We start from the raw sequence: 20,615 nt of genomic DNA, 5'->3' as shown, positions 1-20,615 counted from the left end.
TGCACGTTCAATAACAGCAAGCCGTGGTTCACTGCCAAATTTAAGCAACTTCGCCAGGCTAAAGAGGTCGCCAATCGTAGTGGGGATAAAGCCCTGTATAATTGTGCTAGAAACCAGCTGACGAAAGAAAATAACATTACAGAGAAATTATGCAGAAAAGCGAGAAAAACAGTTTACCACCACCGTCTCTAAATCAGTCTAGCGTAGATTACAATCACAAACGAACTACAAGCGACCATCCACCCCATGCAGAGAACAATAAAGGGCTAGCTGACGACTTGAACACATTCTACTGCAGATTTGAAAAGGACACTTTGACCACCATCACACCTCTGACTCCCCCTCCTGCATTGACCATCCACGAACAGGATGTGAGACGTATCTTCAAACAACAAAAGATCAACAAAGCGGCAGGCCCAGATCTTGTGTCCCCATCCTGCTTTAAAGTCTGTGCGGACCAGCTTGCTCCAGTCTTCACACATGTCTTCAATAGATCTCTGGAACTGTGTGAAGTACCCTCCTGTTTCAAACGCTCCACCATCATCCGAAACCCCAAGAAACCTGTAATCTCAGGTCTGAATGACTACAGGCCTGTCGCCTTGACATCTCCGGTCATGAAGTCCTTTGAACGCCTCGTGCTGGACCACCTCAAGAGCGTCACAGGTCCCCTGGTGGACCCCCTGCAGTTTGCCTACCAAGCAAACAGGTCTGTGGATGACGCAATCAACATGGCACTGCACTTCATCCTAGAACGCCTCGACGGCACGGGGACCTAGCCAAGGATCCTGTTCGTGGACTTCAGCTCTGCGTTGAACACCATCATCCCCGACCTCCTCTCCTCCAAGCTTCTCCAGCTCAGCATCTCGCCTGCTATCTGCCAGTGGATTTACAGCTTTCTGACGGGCAGGACATAGCAGGTGAGGCTGGGGGACACCTTTTCATCCACACACACCACCAGCACTGGAGCGCCCCAAGGATGTGTACTCTCTCCGCTGCTCTTCTCTCTCTACACGAACGACTGCACCTCAAAGCACCCGGCTGTCAAACTCCTGAAGTTTGCAGACGACACCAGTCATCGGCCTCACCAAAGACTGTGACGCGTCTACATATCGACAGGAAGTGGACCGGCTGGAGTTTTGGTTTGACTGACACAACAAGGAGCTGAAAACCCTAAATACTGTAGAGATGATCGTGGACTTCAGGAGGCATCCTTCGCCACAGCTGCCCCTCACGCTGTCCAACTGCCCTGTGTCAACTGTCAAGACCTTCAAATTTCTGGGAATTACTGTATTTCAGAACCTGAAGTGGGAGACCAACATCAACTCCATCCTCAAAAAGGCCCAGGAGAGGATGCACTTCCTGCGGCTTCTGAGGAATCAATGCCTGCCAGTTCTGCAGTTCTGCACAGCAGTCATCGAATCAGTCCTGTTTTCATCCATCACAGTCTGGTTTAGTGCTGCCACAAAAAAGGACAAACTGCGACTGCAACCGACAATCAAAACTGCTGAAAAATATGTCGGTACCTCACTACGTACCCTTGAGGACTTGCAGGCTGCCAGAACTAAGACAAGAGCATGCAAAATCCTCTTGGACCCTCCACATCCTGGTCACCACCTGTTCCAGCTCCTTCCCTCCGGTCGGTGCTATCGAACAATGCAAACTAAAACTAGCAGACATTGCAACAGCTTCTTCCTTTTTTCCATTAACTTCTTAAACGGTTAACTTACAATTCCATCGTAACATGCTGACAATTTTTTTTTTTAGATTGTTGTCACATCTCTGTCGGGCCTGTTATACATTATTTGTGCACTCACTGTAGTAGTCTTGTCACTTTGCACTATTTGCATAGCTGTGGTTGACCAACACTGGCCACTCGTGCTTGAAGTATCTGCACCATTTGCACAATTGACACTGTTCCAGATTATCGCACTAATAGTCACTTTAAACTGCCTAAATTTCTTGAAGTCTCTTCGCCATTTGCACAATGGTCACTGTACCAGACTATTGCTCTATTAGTCATTTCAAACTGCTCTAAATTGCTAGAGGACTCTGCATCATTTCCACAATTGTCAAAAAAAAAGAGGAAATATCAGCATTACCACATTACTGGTAACCTTTCATTGCTCACTGACTCGCCATACTGGGTTTTTAACATTTTTATGTCGCAAAAGTATCATATTTTCTGTCAAATGGCTGTCTGTTGTCGTACTAGAGCGGCTCCAACTACCGGAAACAAATTCCTTATGTGTTTTTAATAAAAATGATTCTGATTCTGAATACACTACAAAGACAAGATATTTAATGTTCAAACTGATGAATGTTATTGTGTTTTTGCAAAATATTTGCTCAATTTGAATTTCATACCTGCAACACAATCCAAAAAAGCCGGGACAGAGGCAAAAAAGACTTGTGGAATGCTCAAAATAAACAACCTGTTTGGAATTCCATAGGTGAGCAGGTTCATTGAAAACATGTTAGTGTCATGATTGGTTATAAAAGGAGCATCCCTTAAAGGCTCAGTTGTTCACAAGCAAGGACGGGGCGAGATTCACCACATTGGGAATAACTGCGTGAGCAAATAGTCCAACTGTTTTAGAACTTTTTTTTCATTCTTTCTTTCTTTACCTGTCCTGTTCAGCCATGCAGAATGATGGATCTGTACGCCTTTTGTGCTGGAACAGTTTCCTGTGCAACAGGGGAGTTTGAAATACTCCCTCTGCTTATTTTTTATTTGTTAAATATTCTGATGTTTATTGAAAATGCAGTCGGACAGAAAATACTTCTAGGACAGATTGAGGGACATAACGGAGAAGAGGAATAGTAGTGTGAACTACAGCAAAATAATAGTTAGTCTAGATATTTGACTACAATTAACATTCCAAAGTCAAATTGCATTCTTGTTTGTGAACGGGGTCGAGGGGGGTGAGACACCCGGTGAGGACACCCGGTGATGTCCTCACCGGACATGCAACAACTAACCAATAGGACAAGATGCAAGAGGACAGAAAAGGATGTGGAAAATGAGCAAGACAGTGCTACTGATGAGAGGTATGGTGGAATGCTTTTATAGTGTCTAAACAACCTATGAGTTGATATCCTAATACAACCTGTGTTATTGTTCGTGGTCCCAGCACAAGCAATTAAGACCTACAGCGTCCGAGGGGTCCGAGCCCACCGCGCCCATCCCGTGGGGGACCCAGCCAGGGGTATGCTACTCAATCCCCAGGACCCAAAGCGGTCACCCCCCAGCCCAACCGAAGGACCCCGACCAGTCCCAAAGGGAGGGGCAAGAGGACCGGATCACGACCCCCACGCTAACCCAGCTTTTTCGAACCATGTCGCAGGCGTCACATTCAGAATGACTGAATATTGGCAAAAAAAAAAAAAAAAAAGTTTATCAGTTTGAACATTAAGCATCTTGTGTTTGTAGTGTATTCAATTGAATATAGGTTGAAAAGGATTTGGAAATCGTTGTATTTACTGTACATTTTACACAACGTTCCAACTTCATTGGAATTGGCGTTTATAATTCAAAAAGCATACATACATACTTGATTAAAAGTGCAATGAAATTAATTTACAAAATAGTATTGCAACGCCTAAATTAAAAAAAACAAAAAAACAAAACTGAAAAATTATCTAAAAATTCTGCTGACTATTGATTATCGTTGTCTTAAAAACCAATAGCACATATACAGTAGTTTCTCATGTATAATGAGCATTTTTTTCCCCAGAAAAATCTTCAGAAGTCAACAGTACACATTACGCACGGTGTAGTAAAACTTTGAAAATTCCTTCAGACTGAAATGAGGTATGTGACCAGATATTTGTTTTAGAAAAGCCTTCAGTTTTAAATCTTCTGATTTATTATTTTACATCATATTTATGTTATGTACCAGGAGTGAACATGTTATCTGTGTACAAGACCTCTTTAGCTTTTAGTACTTTGTGCGAGCACTGGCCACGTGGGAGGTGGAAAATACCTCCATAAAGCTGCAGTGTTAAAACTAAACACTAGGGTGCGCCACAGTAATACACACGTTACTAAAGAACAATCAAACCTTAGTATTAATAATAATAATGATCAGACTTTAAATAGAAAAGCAAATTAGGAGGGGATCACCAAGATTTATTGCATATAAATATATCAATGGCTAGAAAGTCATGGGTGTGCATTATACATAGGAAGAAGGGTTTTCCTGATTTTTGGAGTCAGTTGTGAGGGTGCGCATTATACTCGAGCGTATTATACACGAGGAATTACGGTACCAGAATCAGAATCATCTTATGTACCACTGTACATTGGCTGTGAAATGCTAAATGAATGAAATATATTATAAAAATATATAATTGTATCCTATAATTTGTAATGGTGTGATATTAAATATATACATCAGGCCGTAGTCCTTGGTGTTTATACAAATACACAAACAAAAAAGTGGTCACATTCATGACTGGCGAAAGGGGCCAAGTTTAAATGTCAGTGTTGCAGACAGAGCCGTACTTGAGTCATGTTATTAAAGAGTACAAAAATAGTTAGCATTAGCCTTAGCCGGCTAACACAGCACACCTCTGTTTGAGTTCCACGGTGCTGATGATTAGTAGCATTGGCAGTGCGAATGCCGTGATAATCAGGTCAATTCATGTGGTCTTCCTATTGATTGGTTCCAATGTTTAAGTTACACCAGCCCCCACAAAGCACACCTGAGCTTTATTTCCTATAAGAAAAATTGTTTTTGCAATTTGAAAAAGGTTGACTAGCATTCTGAAATGGATTGTGTTCCAATTTTAAAATTCCACAGTGTGGAATGTTAAAGGTTAAATGGTGATCATTTGGTTTGCAGTTACTAACAGTAAATGATTTGTCAACCTATTATAATTGAAAAGAGAGTGCAATCACAAACTTTTAACTTGATGTTAAACTTCCTGATTACAACTTGAAAGTTGACCCTTCAATTCACATCTGGGTGGTTTTCTTTTCACCTGGTAGAATGGTCACACGATTTTGAGCCAGAAGGCAGCTGTCTAGACATAGAAAGCTGGCTTTTATTAGGGCAGAAAAGAAACACATTCACATCAACGTGGGCATTCGATCCGACTTAAAAGTGACTGCACTTTCAGCGTCTACCTGGTCTATGATTTGGGGATTTTTGGAGCACTCCCATATTTATCCTAAGCGGGCCCACAAGTGTTTATCGTTGCAAGGTGACTTCTCTTCCCCCGCTCATAATCTTGACAATTTGAACATTTTGAGCTTGTATAATGGTAATTTAAAACACCTTTGTCCGTGTCAGTCGGTTGTGTTCATTTGTTTAAATATCCATCAAATGTCCAAAGTATCTGAAGTCAAATATCAGGAACAGTTTTCAACCAATCTTAGTCAGTTTTGACTATTTTTCAATGACTGGATTTACTCTACAAATCTTAGTCCAAGTCGTAGTCTGATGTATTGCCAGTATCCGATACATTTTGAATCCACTTTCAAGTGGCCCAAATCTTATGACTTTGCTGGCATTTTCACTGAACCCGGGAAACCTTCCTGCATGCACATACCCAAACCACAGATAAACAACTACACACCAGTGCAGGAAGAAAAGTGAAAGGCGTTGAAACATGAACTCAAACAAACATTACATTGTCTATCCCTTTAAATTGATCTAACTTTGATGATTTGTGTTGTATTATTGTTCTTGATGCATACCCAAACGGGACAGCACGAGACCAAAAAAGATCTGAACTGAGTCACTTAAACGATGTAGTGTAGATCGAGATCGACTGATTGCTGATCAGTTTGAATGCTATCGGTTTAACCTCTTAATTGTGATACAAACCAAGGTTACTATCCATCCATCCATCCATTTTCTGAGCTGCTTCTCCTCACTGGGGTCGCGGGTGTGCTGGAGCCTATCCCAGCTTTCGTCGGGCAGGAGGCGGGGTACACCCCGAACTGGTTGCCAGCCAATCGCAGGGCACATACAAACAAACAACCATTGGCACTCACATTCACACCTACGGGCAATTTAGGGTTGTCAATTTACCTACCGCGCATGTTATTGGGATGTGGGAGGAAACCGGAGTGCCCGGAGAAAACCCACGCAGGCACGGGGAGAACATGCAAACTCCACACAGGCGGGGCCGGGGATTGAACCCCCGTCCTCAGAACTGTGAGGCAAACGCTCTAACCAGACGTCCACCGTGTCGCCCAAGGTTATTATAATAAATGAAAACGAACGAAATAGCTAAAAAAAAAAAATTTTTAAATCATAAAAGCAATAAAATAAAAACGCGAATGTTTAAAAAAAAAAAAAAAAGTTAACTAAGACAACATTTAACATTTGCAAAACTAACTAAAACTATAATTCTAGCGAAACCTTCGTTTTCATCTTTGTCAATTAATTTCATAAATGAGCTTTCGGCTTTGATTTTAACTGCATTATTTTGGAAAAATACATAGACACAGAACGGATATGGAAGGAAGGCAGGCAGAGAGGTGTGAAGGTGAGGTGGCAGGTGTGGAGTTTCCCCACAGGCAGGCAGGTGTGCAGGTGAGGAGGCAGGTGTGGAGTCTCTAGGTGACAAGAGGGAAAAAGCTGATCAGTATTTCTTAGAACTAAGTGTGAATAGTTTTGCGAGCTAGATGCAACTGACAGTACGACTACTCAAGACGATCTGGCGACGAGGTGTCGTTTGGGACCCGGCTTAAGTACACCGTTGATGAAGATGAATTGCATCTGGTTCCGGCTCCAACTCGTCTTTCCACTCCTGCACATTGACACACACACACACACACACTCCCAAAGAAGGAGGAGTTCAGGGTGCTGAGGCAACAGCCCTGACAGTACCCCGCCCCCTACGTGCGGCACCCGGCGCACCACCAAGGCGACCCGGGGGCTGACGATGGAAGTCACGAATCAGGGCTTTACACAGAACCTGCCGCTCCTCTGGGCCATAGTCCTCCCAGTCAACAAGGTACTGGAAGCCCTTCCCACGGCGACGAACAGCCAATAGCTTGTTTACCGTGTAGGCAGGGTGCCCATCGATAACCCCGGGAGGAGGTGTGGGTGGCCGGGAGCTTAAGATGTATAGCACATGGGTTCACCAAGGCCGCAATCTCGTAAGGGCCAATGAACTGGGGGGCATATTTTCTGGAGTCCACCTTAAGCAGCAAAGTCTATGCACACAATCACATTCTTTGGCCAACAGTTTAAGCAGGCGCAGGGGTGCAGAGACGGCTTTTACCCGAGCGCCAGAGCGGAGCGGGCTTGTCTCCAGATCTTTGAAGACCGGCACTTGTGGTTCTGCACGGAGGGGACTGCAATCTCGTTCTCTTGAGATGAATACAGCGGACGTTGGTAGCCTAAGGAGCATTGGACGGGGGACATACTGGAGGAGCCGCTTGGCAGGTAGTTATGGGCGTACACAATGCACGTGAGCTGGGTGCTCCATGAAGCAGGGTTAGACTGAGTCATGCAATGGAGGGCTGTCTCTAGCTGCTGATTAGTGCACTTGCATTGACCATTCGTCTGGGGATGGAAACCAGAGGAGAGACTCACTCCAATGCCCAGTGAACTGGGGGCCCCTGTCAGAAACGATGTCGGATGGAATGTCATGCAAGCGGAAAACATGTTGAGCCAATAGGTCGGCGGTCTCCTTTCCGGATGGGAGCTTAGGGAGTGCGATGAAATGGGCTGCCTTTAAGAATTGGTCCACCGCTGTAAGAATGACTGTGTTGCCTCTTGATGGGGGAAGACCAGTAACAAAATCCAAGGCAATATGGGACCATGGACGGCTGGGAATCGGCAACGGGTGGAGGAGTCCTTGGCAGTTACCTTGGCAGGATACATGCATAATTCTCCCTTAGCAATGATGTAACCTAGGAATGTAGTCTCAGAGACATGAAATTCACACTTCTCAGCCTTCACGAAGTGTCTGTTATACAAGAGCCTCTGGAGCACCAGTCGCACGTGATGTTCATGTTTGGAGGGGGTCTGCAAGAAAATCAGAATGTCATCAAGATCTACGAAAACAAAGTTGTTTATCACGTCCCGGAGGACATCATTTACTAGTCTCTGCAGGAGCGTTGGTCAATCCAAACGGCAATACGAGATATTCGTAGTGACCTAGTGGAGTATTTAAAGCAGTTTTCCATTCATCTCCCTCTCAAATGCGGACAAGGTGGTAAGCGTTTCGCAGGTCGGAGTTGGAAAATATGCTAGCCCTACGGAAAGGAGGGAATGCTGAGTCTAACAATGAATGTGGGGTACTTGTCTTTAAATAGTGATGTTATTAAGCCCACTGTAGTCAATGCATGGTCTCATGGTTGAGTCCTTCTTTCCCACAAAAAAAGAACCCAACACACACTGGAGAGGAATATGGTCGAATAATACCTGCAGCCAGCGATTCAGAGATGTACTTCTCCATAGCATCCCTCTCTGGTCGCAAGATGTTATAAAGTCGACCACTAGGGAGTTGTGGCTCCAGGCAAGAGATCGATGGCTCAGTCATATGGACGATGAGGGGGCAGGGCCACCACTTGGCCCTTGCTGAAAACTTGACCCAGGTCATGGGTAGCACTCTGGAACTGAGGTGAGGTTAGGCTTGTCCAGTTCTTCGGCACGACTGGCAGGTACGAGAGCAGATTTTAGACAATTAGTATGCCAAAACGTGCTCCAGGTGGTTAGTCTAGGGCGTGTCCAATCAATTTTGTACCTTAAGCCAGGGCAACCCAAGTACCAGGGGTGTCTGAGGGCACTCAAAAATAAAGAAATTAATTACCTCGTGGTGATTACCGGAGAGAACGAGGGTTACGGGTAGGGTCTGTTGGTCCACGTGGGATAGTAACTATCCGTTAAGTGCAGTGGTCTCCAAGGGCTTGGCCAACGGACAAGTCCCTATTCCCATTTGTCTCACCAGGTCCCTATCAATAAAATTGTCATCCGCCCCGCTGTCAACCAGAGCAGATAGGTCTCGGAACTGGTCCTTCCAAGACAGCGTGGCTGGGAATTGAAGCAGAGTTGTGGAGGCACTACCCGTATGGCTCAACAATAGTTCTCTCCCTATTGATGAGCCCACCCTTATAATGGTCATGCTGGACAAGTGCGGATAAAATGACCACCCTGGCCACAATACATACAAAGCTTAGCGTTGTATCTGCGTGCACTTTCCTCAGGTGTGAGCTTGGTCTTTCCCACTTGCATGGGTTCAACAGTGTCAGTGAGAGGCGGGGGCTGCGTTAACTGGACGGGTGATTTGTTTGCGTGCGGGTGAGAAACGTAACAAGACGACATGGTTTGCCGCTTCTCGTAACGGTCTCTTTGACGTTCTCTGAGACAGCAGTCAATTCTTATTGCAAGGTTAACGAGTTGATCAAAATTGGTGCGTTCGTCACGGGAGGCTAACTCGTATCTAAGGGACTCATTGAACGCGCGGATGAATACCTCCTGGAGTGCTCGGTCATTGAATCTACTCTCAACAGCGAGTGTACAAAACTCCACGGAAAATTCCACCACGCTGGGGAAACCCTGGCGAAGAGACATTAAACACTTGGCCGCCTCCGTCCCATGTACCGGGTGGTCGAAGATCTCCTCAGTGAAGCTGGAATAGGTTGCGCACATGGCTGACCACCTCTCCCACTCTGACGAAGCCCAAGCGAGCCCTGCTCCACGAAGGCACACAATAAGGAACGCTATCCTGGCTAGGTCTGAACTATATGTGTGTGGCTGTTGTTCAAATACAAAGGAACATTGCACCAAAAATGCGTGACATGATCCAAGGTCTCCCTCATATGGTGTGGGAGTGGGCACAAAAGGTTCTTTGAAAGTTTGTGACGGTGAAACAGGAACAGGAGCATGTAGAGGCTGACTCGATGTTTGTAAAGCAGTAAACTGGCTTTGCACGGAGGCAAGTGCTTGGGGGAATTATTTTACCTTGTCCATGAGTAAGTGGAGAGGTTGATCACGTTGTTCAAGGAGTACGGCTTGTGTGGTTGTGGGTTGATTACCGGGATACATCTCTGTGGGGTCAATTCTGTTGGCCAGATTGTACTGTTAGGGTTTGGGACACGGGAGAGGACCCAACAGCATAGACGAGCAAAGCAAGTAAACTTATAGGGCGTTTATTTCCCTGACAAAGGCAAACAGGGGGAAGCGGCGCCCAGGTAGGGGAAGCAGGGACTTCGGGTGGTCCGTTTTGGCCAGACAGTGCCATCCACGGGCAGGCAGATGTGCAGACGAGGTTGCAGGTGTGAAGGGAGTCCGGGCGAGGAAGCAGGCGTGGGGGAACTCCGCAGGCAGGGAGGTGTGCAGGCGTGGTGGCAGGTGTGGAGTTTCCACGCAGGCAGGCAGGTGTGCAGGTGAGGAGGCAGGTGTGGAGTCTCTAGGTGTCAAGGGGGGAAAAAGCTGATCAGTATTTTGTAGAACTAAGTGCGAATAGTTTTGTGCGCTAGATGCGACTGACAGTACGACTACTCAAGACGATCTGGCGATGAGGTGGCGTTCGGGACTGGCTTAAGTACACCGTTGATGAAGATGAATTGCAGCTGGTCCCGGCTCCAACTCCTTTCTCCACTCCTGCACATAGACACATCTACGAACACACACACACACACTCCTAAAGAAGGAGGAGTTCAGGGTGCTGAGGCAGCAGCCCTGACAAACAGAGTTTGGAAAAAAAAAGTCAAAACTAAATAAAAACTAAAACTATCATGGAAAATCTAAAACTATTATAACCCTGATACAAAGTTATGGTTCATCTGGATCTCTCTCTACACCACTCTGTCTCTCTGTCGTTCACCCTCTCACTCTGGCCACATAAAGGTGTGTTTTGGCCATTTGCAAGCAAACAATGATGAGCTGTCAGTGTGGTTTATGCCTGTCAGTTTGGGTTTGGACTTTTTTTTCCAAACATTAAGCGCTGACAGACTGTCCTAACTCCTCTCTTGGCTGCTTCTATCTCTTTGTGGCTTTTAGGTACCACAAAACAATAAATATTTTCAGTCAAATTTGACCCATTTTGTAATTTATTTCTGGAATTTAATTTCTTTTTTTTCCTGAGGCTCGCTGCACACTGAACAATATATCTGAAACCGACTGAACTGTCCTGCAGTGTGCAGGGTTGGGCAACTAGTTTTCATGAGTGGCCAAAAGACAGGCACTAGTTTTGCTGTGATTAAAAATTTGAATCGCCAGTCGCTGTCAATCAAATGCCGTTACTGTGGACTATAATCATAAAATAAGCACACAAGCCAACTTACACTCATTGGTTGGAACAGTAATGACAACAACAAGAACAATAATAATAATAATAATAATAATAATAATAGGCGGTACGGTGGACAACTGGTTAGCCCATTGGCCTCAGAGTTCTAAGGACCTGGGTTCATATCCGGGCTCGCCTGTGCGGCGTTTGCATGTCCTCCGTGTCTGTGTGAGTTTTCTCCGTGTACACCGGTTTCCTTCTACATCTTAAAAACATGCATGGTAGGTTAACTGAAGACTCTGAATTGCCCATAGGTGGGAATGTGAGTGCAAATGTTTTTTTGTTTATACAGCGGCTGAAATAAGTATTTAACACGTCACTGTTTTTCTCACTAAGTATATTTCAAAAGGTGCTATTGACATAAAATTTTCACCAGATGTTGGGAGCAACCCAAGTCATCAGGCATACAATTAAAGTAGAGCAAATAAGGTCACAAATTAAGTTGTGTGTAATAATGTGAAATGACACAGGGAAAAAGTATTGAACACATGAAGAAAGGAAGGTGCAAAAAGGCATGGAAAGTCATTTAGCGAATACGCCATGACGGAACAAGGTGCCAACAGGAACCCCCACAACTGATTAAACTCTGCATTCCTCCCTGCTGCCCCGCTGAGTCAGACGGTCACATGGAGGTATATATTAAGTGCTTTTAGCCGCCACATAAGGCTGAAACACTCATTGCATATATTAACCAGGGTGTGTGCGTGACAATGCAAAAGCTGGGAACCAATTTCTTTGTCTTAGATCCAATAATTATTTTCCTATTCCACTGGTATTAAAACCAAAGGACAATTCTAGAATGAATTTTAGGCGTGGCCTCTCCTCCCGCTAGAAACCCTCGATGGCAGCCATCTTTGCTCCATGGTATAAAAAGCCAGAGCTTTTGTTCTTCTGAGCTCTTCTTTGTTTCCCCTGCCTGCCGAAGACACTGGCGCACCGCCAGGGAGTCCTGCCTCTCACCACGAGGTGACCGAGAGGCACTGAACCTTCCTCGCCACGTCGATGAGCGCGCCCCAAAACTACACTTTTTTGTGTGTGGGGCAGCTTACCGATAAAAGATCCGTCAGAAGGAATTACGGCTTAGGTTTCCTGAGAGCCTGTGACGAACACCGTGACCAAGGCGCTTCGGCCACCCTACCCTTGCTTTTTCTCAGTTTTTCCTTTTTTTTCTCCTTTTTCTTCTAATCTACCTGCACGACGCCCCTTGCCCATCCATCGGGAAGATCAACCAGCCTGCCTAAATTGTGTTCTGCGTAACGTGAGTGCAATGTGTTGTCTCCTAAGTATAAACTGTTGCATAATTGGGTTAAATAACGGTCACAGAAGTTCACAACTCTCGCATTGTCACCGCGCATGCTCATTCCACTCTCACATCAGGAGTTCAGTCATTCACCCTACATTTTGTTCTTTACGTACGTTTGCTTGTAATCTTTGTAGTCCAGTCCCTATGCATTGTTTCCCTATAGTTTTCCGCCTGAGATATAAAAACATTTTCCAATCAATTCCACTTCCTCTGTCGTTTTTGTGTGTTTGAGTACAATAAACCGCTATAATCTAAAAATCTTCTTTCGTCCATGTAGCAAACCTTCCAGAATAGAGAGATTGATCATAGGTTTTCGTCACTTTTCCTAATATTTATGAATATAAAAAGAGATGTGGTGCCCCATTTAGAGACAAAGATAGGTCGATTGTAAAGTTCGACGGACGTCTTACGAAACCGGAAGTAAATGTTCGACAGACGTCTTACGAAACCGGAAGTAAATGTCCAAAATGTATTAAGTTTTTATCCCAAATCAATATACGCTACAGCCAACACCTAAAATCTATCAATAATCAAACAGCAATCCAGCCCCTTGTCAGTGCAAATCAATATCAGGTGGTTCAGTCCTAATTGATAGGCTACAAAAAGGTCTCATTGCCAAGGTGTGAGTCAAGACACATCTCATGATGGGTAAGAGCAAAGAACTGTCTCAAGACCATCATGAACTAATTGTTGCAAAACATAAGAATGGCATTGGTTACAGGCGCATGTCTAAGGTTCTGAATGTTCCAATGAGCACGGTTGGGGGCCAAAAATCTGCCGCCATCTACGAGGATGATGAAAATGAAATGAGGGTGGACATTTCAGCAGGATAATGATCCAAAACATACTGCCAAGCAAACTCGGAATTGCTTTCAAAGAAAAAAGAAATAGTTGCTTAAATGGCCCAGCCAATCACCTTACTTGAATCCAATCAAAAATCTGTGGAAAGAACTGAAACTCAAGGTCCATAAAAGAAGCTCATTGAACCTTCAAGATTTGAAGACTGCTACACAGGGACAGGTAGCTTTGAATGTTTTTTTCCCCTTAATAAGTAAAATCACTATTTAAAAACATTTTTGTATTGGGGTATCTTTATTTGCATTTGTTTGATGATCTTAATCATTAACGTGGGCAAATTATACAAAATACTTTTTCATGACACTGTACGTCACTGTGCAGCTCAAGTTCATATATAGTGGGGGAGGGGCAAATCATGCCAGGGCCCCGAGTGTGTTACTGGGCCACGTTTGAGCTATGCCCAAAAATTTGGGAAAAATGAATTGTGGAAAAAAAAAATTACGCTATATTTCCACAATTCAGTACTAAGTAGTTCTTTTTGCACACATTTTCGGCAATTATCTTCAAACATGTATAATGTGTTTAGAAACAAATCCATGATTTCATTTTACAGGGCCTTAAAAGTGTGGTTGCTGTCCCCGAAATGCACGTGCAGTCAGTGAATGAGGCAATCGATTATTGCCAACAGCCTCTCAAAATATTCACTCTCTGCTAATTCTCGCCCGTCTCCTCTTGGTGGACATCCACGTCTTTCTTGACAATTGCACCATGTTTTTGTGGTTCAGTAAAAACACATTACAGTACAGTATATTATATTTGGAGCCTCGAAAAACCCAATACAGGAGCGCGTCGGTAAATATGCGATGCTTTGTCGTTTTGTGAGAGGCGAAGAGTCACCAACCTTAATTTTTTCATGATGTCCACATCGTCATTCGGCTGCGTCACTCCGTGTGCGGCAGGCTTACGGTGACACGAAATACACAATTTCATCCATCCATTTTCTGAGCCGCCTATCCTCACAAGGGTCGCGGGAGTGCTGGAGCCTATCCCAGCTATCATCGGGCAGGAGGCGGGGTACACCCTGAACTGATTGCCAGCCAATCGCAGAACAATCCAACAATTTAAAAATGTTATTCTTTTGTAAAGGTGCTACAAAGTTTGTGTACACTGAGCCTGTCAAATTTGACGTCTTTACAAAAAAGAATTCTAGATTTACCAGTCTGTTAAAGCAAGGAAAATGCTAAAAAAATGTACTTTCTCCATCCATCCATCCATCCATTTTCTGAGCCGCTTCTCCTCACTAGGGTCGCGGGCGTGCTGGAGCCTATCCCAGCTGTCATCGGGCAGGAGGCAGGGTACACCCTGAACTGGTTGCCAGCCAATCGCAGGGCACATACAAACAAACAACCATTCGCACTCACATCCACACCTACGGGCAATTTAGAGTCTCCAATTAATGCATGTTTTTGGGATGTGGGAGGAAACCGGAGTGCCCAGAGAAAACCCACGCAGGCACGTGGAGAACATGCAAACTCCACACAGGCGGGTCCAGGGATTGAACCCGGGTCCTCAGAACTGTGAGGCTGACTCTCTAACCAGTCGTCCACCGTGCCGCGTGTACTTTATCATTGTTCTAAAATATTGACTAAGAATCCATTTGTGTCAGAAAGACTATTACTACATTTTGAAACTGTGTGCACTTCGTAATTTGATATAAACGATTGTTATGAGTATATAGTTGGAATGGGTCACAAATGGACCCAGAACATGTTATGTGTGCATGGAAAATTAACAGTACGTAAGGGTTACGTGAGCATGTTCTCAATAAACTGCTGAAAAATGCATCGTAACTGTGGCTGTTCTTTCCCACATAAGGGCATTAAAGTATCAACCCAAAAAGAAAGATTGCGTAAACAGCTCAATATAGCGGGGATGGTAATGATGAACCTTGCTATAGGATTAGAACACTGTATTGCAAGCCAAAAGCTGACGCAGGGCAGACTGAGACAGATGACAACTAGGCAAAATTGATGCCTCCGAATTAGTGGTTCCCATTAATTTTAAACATGCTGTTGTACAACTTTTGTTAAAACAAATTCCACTGTTTTGGCAAATTTTAGGCCTTTCTCCAAATTGCCTTTCCTTGCTAAAATCTTGAAAAAGATTGTCTATTCCCAGTTTACGGAGTTTATTAATCGACAAAATATTATTGAGCCTTTCCAATCCGGTTTTAAAACATTGCACAGCACCGAATCTGCGCTTTTAAGAGTTTTTAATGACATCTTTTTAGCTACTGACTCTGGTCACTGTGTTGTCCTAGTACTTTTAGATCTGACTGCAGCTTTTACAGTGTACCATGACATCCTGATTACTCGTTTGGAGCAGTGGGCATCAGAGGTACAGCACTTGAATGGTTCAGGTCCTACCTGTCTCAGCGAACCTTTTGTGTTAGCCTTGCTGCCTCTGTATCCTCCACTGCTCCCTTTTCACATGGGGTGCCACAGAGTTCCGTGCTTGGCCCTCTCTTACTTTCCCTGTATTTACTCCCACTCAGCTCAATTCTCAGGAAACATGTTTTTTCTTTTCATTGCTATGCAGATCACAGTCAGATCTACATCCTCTTTAAAAAGTCAGACACCTACTGTGCTAAGCCATTGCTAGAGTGCTTACATGAGGCCTGGATCTCACTTAACGTTTTTGACAGATGTCCATGGTCTTTGGTGGCACTTCATTGACCCTCCCCCCCGCCCCACACACCCCCTAGTTGATCTGGGTCCCTCAGCACAATATCAAAAACCCATCATTACCAACCTAGGCGTAATAGTAGACACTGATCTTAAGTTTGACACCCAAATTAAAGCGGTGGTTAAATCTAGCTTTGTCCAGTGAAGGCAGCTAGCAAAAATCAAACCGGTCCTTCACAAACAGGACTTTGAAAGAGTAATCCACACCTTTGTGACCCCTCGGCTGGATTACTGCAATGCACTATATATGGGGGTAGTGGGTCCTCCATTGCTCGTCTGCAACTGGTTCAAAATGCTGCGGTTCGTCTTTTAACTGGCACAAGAAAGTATGAGCATACAGTATATCACCTATTTTAGCTTCACTCCACTGGCTGCCTATTCGTTTTAGGATGCATTTTAAAATTCTTTTATTTGCCTTTAAAGCCTTTAATGGCCTTGTCCCACTGTACCTCTCTGAGCTGCTGTACCCCTACTTTCCCAGCCGCTCTCTCAGGTCAGCTGACCAGCTGCTCCTGACAGAGCCCAAAGCCAGGCTTAAACTTAGAGGTGAACGAGCGTTTGGTGTTGCAGCTCCAAAACTGTGGAATTGCCACTCCACATCAGACAAGCCTCATCACTGTCTCATTTTAAATCCTTGCTTAAAAGCCATCTTTTTACCCTGCCTTTTATCACCAGTTAGCGTGTCTGATGTGATGTACCGTAATTTCTCGTGTATAATGCAAATTTTTTTTACACCCTGGACTGGTCGTCAGCCAATCGCAGGGAATACTCAGCCCCTTTAGCTTTATATTAAAACAAATAAACACATTCACATTATATTCTGCAATATAGCCGAGGTCTCCAATGCGTCGCTCATAACCTTGGGTCACAGGTGATATTGTCTTTTGTATTATAAAGTATTTTTCTTTTGATCCAGGGGTGTGTCTAAACCTTTTCTTCCAAGAGCCACATAAAGAAAAATCAAAGGATGCAAGGGCCTTTTTGACTTTCTTTAATTTATTTACCATGCTATAACCATGGCGGCACGGTAGGCAACTTGTGAGCACATCTGCCTCACAGTTCTGAGGACCAGGATTCAAATCCCGGCCTCGCCTGTGTGGAGTCCGGTTTCCTCCCACATCCCAAAAACATGCACTGTAGGTTAATTGAAGACACTAAATTGCCCATAGGTGTGCATGTTGACTGCGAATAGTTGTTTGTTTATATGTGCCCTGCAATTGGCTCGCGACCAGTTCAGGGTGTACCCCGCCTCTCGCCTGAAGATGGCTGGGATAGGCTCCAGCACACCCGCAACCCTTGTGAGGATAAGCTGTACAGAACATGGAAATTAAATGCTAAAACCAATCCATCATTGTAAGTATAAAAATGTCATATGTATGTATTAAAAAATAATAATAAATTTAAAAAAAGAAACAACTACGTAACAAAGCAAAAAGTCAATTTTTCTGCATTTCTGGGTGGCCAGCGGCCCTGTAACCCTATTGCAGTAACAATTAAAGTAGAACCTCGATATAACGGACCCCGATGTAATGGATATCAGATTAAACGGACCGTCGGGACTGAACAATGTGTCCAAAAATAGTTTCCATTTGTCACTTAAACTGCCGTTGACAAAGTCTGTTCCCGAATAGGCCGCTGTTGTGTACTAGCGCTGTGGTGCAATGCAGGCAAAGAATGGGACTGAGGTATTTCCAAAATCACTGATGGACAAACTGGATACTAACTCCATTTAGGGATGATGAACTCAACTACTTTAAAAAAAAAGTGCTGTACACAATGGAAATTGAACATTAAACTAATAATAATATGTGTAACAGTGTTAATAAATACATACATACATACATGAACGTACACACACAATCTTTTTTTTTTTTATTCAAATATACTTCTTCAGAAAAAACTCCTGCTGCGCCCCTCTGTGTCTTAGACCAAACTTTCACAGACTGGCTCATCGTTGCACACAGCAATAACCAAGCACCATTATTCTCCACCAAAAGATATCATGGCTAAAACGCTGTAATAGGGCAAATGGTTTAGCACAACGCAAACCAAATGGTAAATGGTAAAAACAGATGGAAAGAACAAATAAAGGAGAAAGTTAGCAGAAGGTTGTAACAGGCTGCCAACTCTCAGGCGCTTCTTTGATCTTCTCAAGAGTATAATAAGTATTTATTTTTATTGATTGGTGAGTGTGGACTGTCATGTGCTCTTACCAAGTTGTGATCCAGTTGTGATCATACTGAGCTAAGGACATTTTATTTCAAGATCGCCTTCTCTTCAAATATGGTGTTCAGTCGTCTCTGACGGCGCTCATGAAAAGCCATTTGATGCGACTTACTTGTGAAGTTGTTGCTTTTTTGCACCGTGGATCATCTAATAGATAACATTTTCCTATTTTAAATGAGAGTAAATAGCCTCCTAGCAGAATCCTAAAGACAAGTGAACACGCAGTTGCAGCTGTTCCTTCCAAAGCAGATCTTACGATTGTCACCCAGGGGAAAACTGCTGCTGTTTTTTTCTACTAGTGCTAAATGACACCTCTTTCCATTCCAAAGTCACACTTTAAAAAAAGACCTTCAAAGCTGGAGGGGTTTGTCATTGCTTCCCAGTCTACTGATTTTCTCACACAACCCTACCAACCCCACACATTATTTTGTTGTTTGGTACTTATTCTTAGTATTAATTAATGTTCCTTTATATGTTATGGTACTTCCTCTGGACTTTAACTGGGTCCTTAGTTCTCACTCAGTGGGTTCCCCTCTTGCACCATGACTCTACCTTGTAACACAGCTTTCTTTCATTTCTTATTTTAAAGACCAACCAAAGAGGCCAAGAAATGTCTTGTAAATATTACAGACCACGGAGAAGAGTGTTTTTAGAAAGCCTGCCAAATTGACATGGATTAAAAAAAAAAATCAACATTTATGTCAAACAAGGCTCTGAAATCATGAAAAGTAAGGCTAGCTCTCCAGCTGCAGGATTGTGTGGGTGTGTCCGCTGAAGGCACTGGAGAGAGTCCTTCATCTGTGAGTCAATTTTTGCTCATACCCGTAAACTGTGTGCTCAAGTGTCTGTAGTCAACTATTGGCTGAATAATGTCTGCCGCTGTGGCAGTTGAATTTCCTGTGTTTCTGTTATGTGGGGATCCACACACAACAACTCAGGGGGTGGCGCTGACATTTTTAATGACCCCACCGCAGTCCATGAGCCCACTAGCAGCTAATACACACTAGCTTAGCCGCTAGTAGCAGGCGACTTCGCAGTGGAGCCGTCCAACTCGCTGTCGGCTCGCTGCATGAGACACCCCAAGCAAAGCAAATTTATTTATAGAGCACATTTCATACACAAGGTAACTCTGTGTGCTTTACATGCTTAAAAGCATTTAAAAACAAAGAAAAAAACAGCTTATAAACATTTAAAACAAAGAGGAAAAAAAAGAAGTCCAATTAAAACGGCGTACAGTGCAAGAAATATTTAAAAGTGGAAATGCTCTAAAAAGCATGAGGAAAAAAGAGTTTTTAACCTGTCAATTCTGTTGGCAATTTATTTCATTTGTGTGCAGCATAATACTTAAATCCTGCTTCAGCATGTTTGGTTTGGACTCTGTGCTCCACTATTTGACCTGAGTCTGTGGATCTCAGAGCCCTACTGGGTTTATATTCTATTAGCATTTATTTCATGTATTCAGGACCTAAACCATTTAGTGATTTATAGACGAGTAGCAGAACTTTAAAATCTATTCTAAAGTTGACTGTGAGCCAGTGTAAAGACTTTAGAATTGGAGTCATATGCTCTGACCTCTTTGTTCTGGTCAGAACCCGAGCTGCAGCTGTTTCATGCTCTTTTTGGAGAGTCCAGTTAGAAGACCATTACATTAGTCAAGTGTACTTGAGATAAAAGCATGGATGAGCTTCTCCTGGTCTGCTTGGCACATCCAAGCCTTCACTCTGGATATGTTCTTCAGATGGTAGAAGGCGGTTTTAGTAATTGATTTGATATGACTGTTGAAAGTCAGGTCGGAATCTATCAGTAGACCAAGGTTTCGGACTTGGTCTTTGGTTTTTAAAGAGAGTGCGGGTATTTGCTAACAGAAATTGTTTATTTCCAAAAACAATTATCTCAGTTTTGTTGTGGTTTCATTGAAGACAATTTTGCCTCATCCAGTTATTTGTCTGTTTTAGACAGTGAACACCTCATTGAACTGTAGTCATCTGGAGACACTGCTAGATATAACTGTGTGTCATCTGCATACCTATGATAGTCAAAAAGAAAGTTCTGAAGAATTTGACACAAGGGTAGTATATACAGGCTGAACAGGAGGGGTCCAGGAACAGATCCTTGAGGGACCCCATAGGCCATTGCCATTCGATGAGATTGAACACTTCCAATAGTTACAAAATAACTCCTTTCCTCCAGGTAGGACCTGAAACATTTAAGGACTGTTCCATTTAGTCCTACCCATGTTGCCAACCTGTTCAGCAGTATATTATGATCTACCGTATCAAAAGCCGCAT

The 20,615-nt window shown here is 43.7% G+C and overlaps 1 protein-coding gene across 2 annotated transcripts in view; it reads left to right on the top strand.

The window, feature by feature from the left end:
• spon1b (spondin 1b) overlaps positions 1 to 20,615 on the top strand; it is a 129,585-nt gene that overhangs the window by 59,269 nt on the left and 49,701 nt on the right. The gene's annotated exons all lie outside the window — the stretch shown is intronic.

Source organism: Phyllopteryx taeniolatus, chromosome 5, assembly GCF_024500385.1.
Source record: "Phyllopteryx taeniolatus isolate TA_2022b chromosome 5, UOR_Ptae_1.2, whole genome shotgun sequence".
NCBI lineage: Eukaryota > Metazoa > Chordata > Actinopteri > Syngnathiformes > Syngnathidae > Phyllopteryx > Phyllopteryx taeniolatus.
Note: the sequence above shows the minus strand (reverse complement) of the source record. Positions and strands in the feature narration are given on the sequence as shown.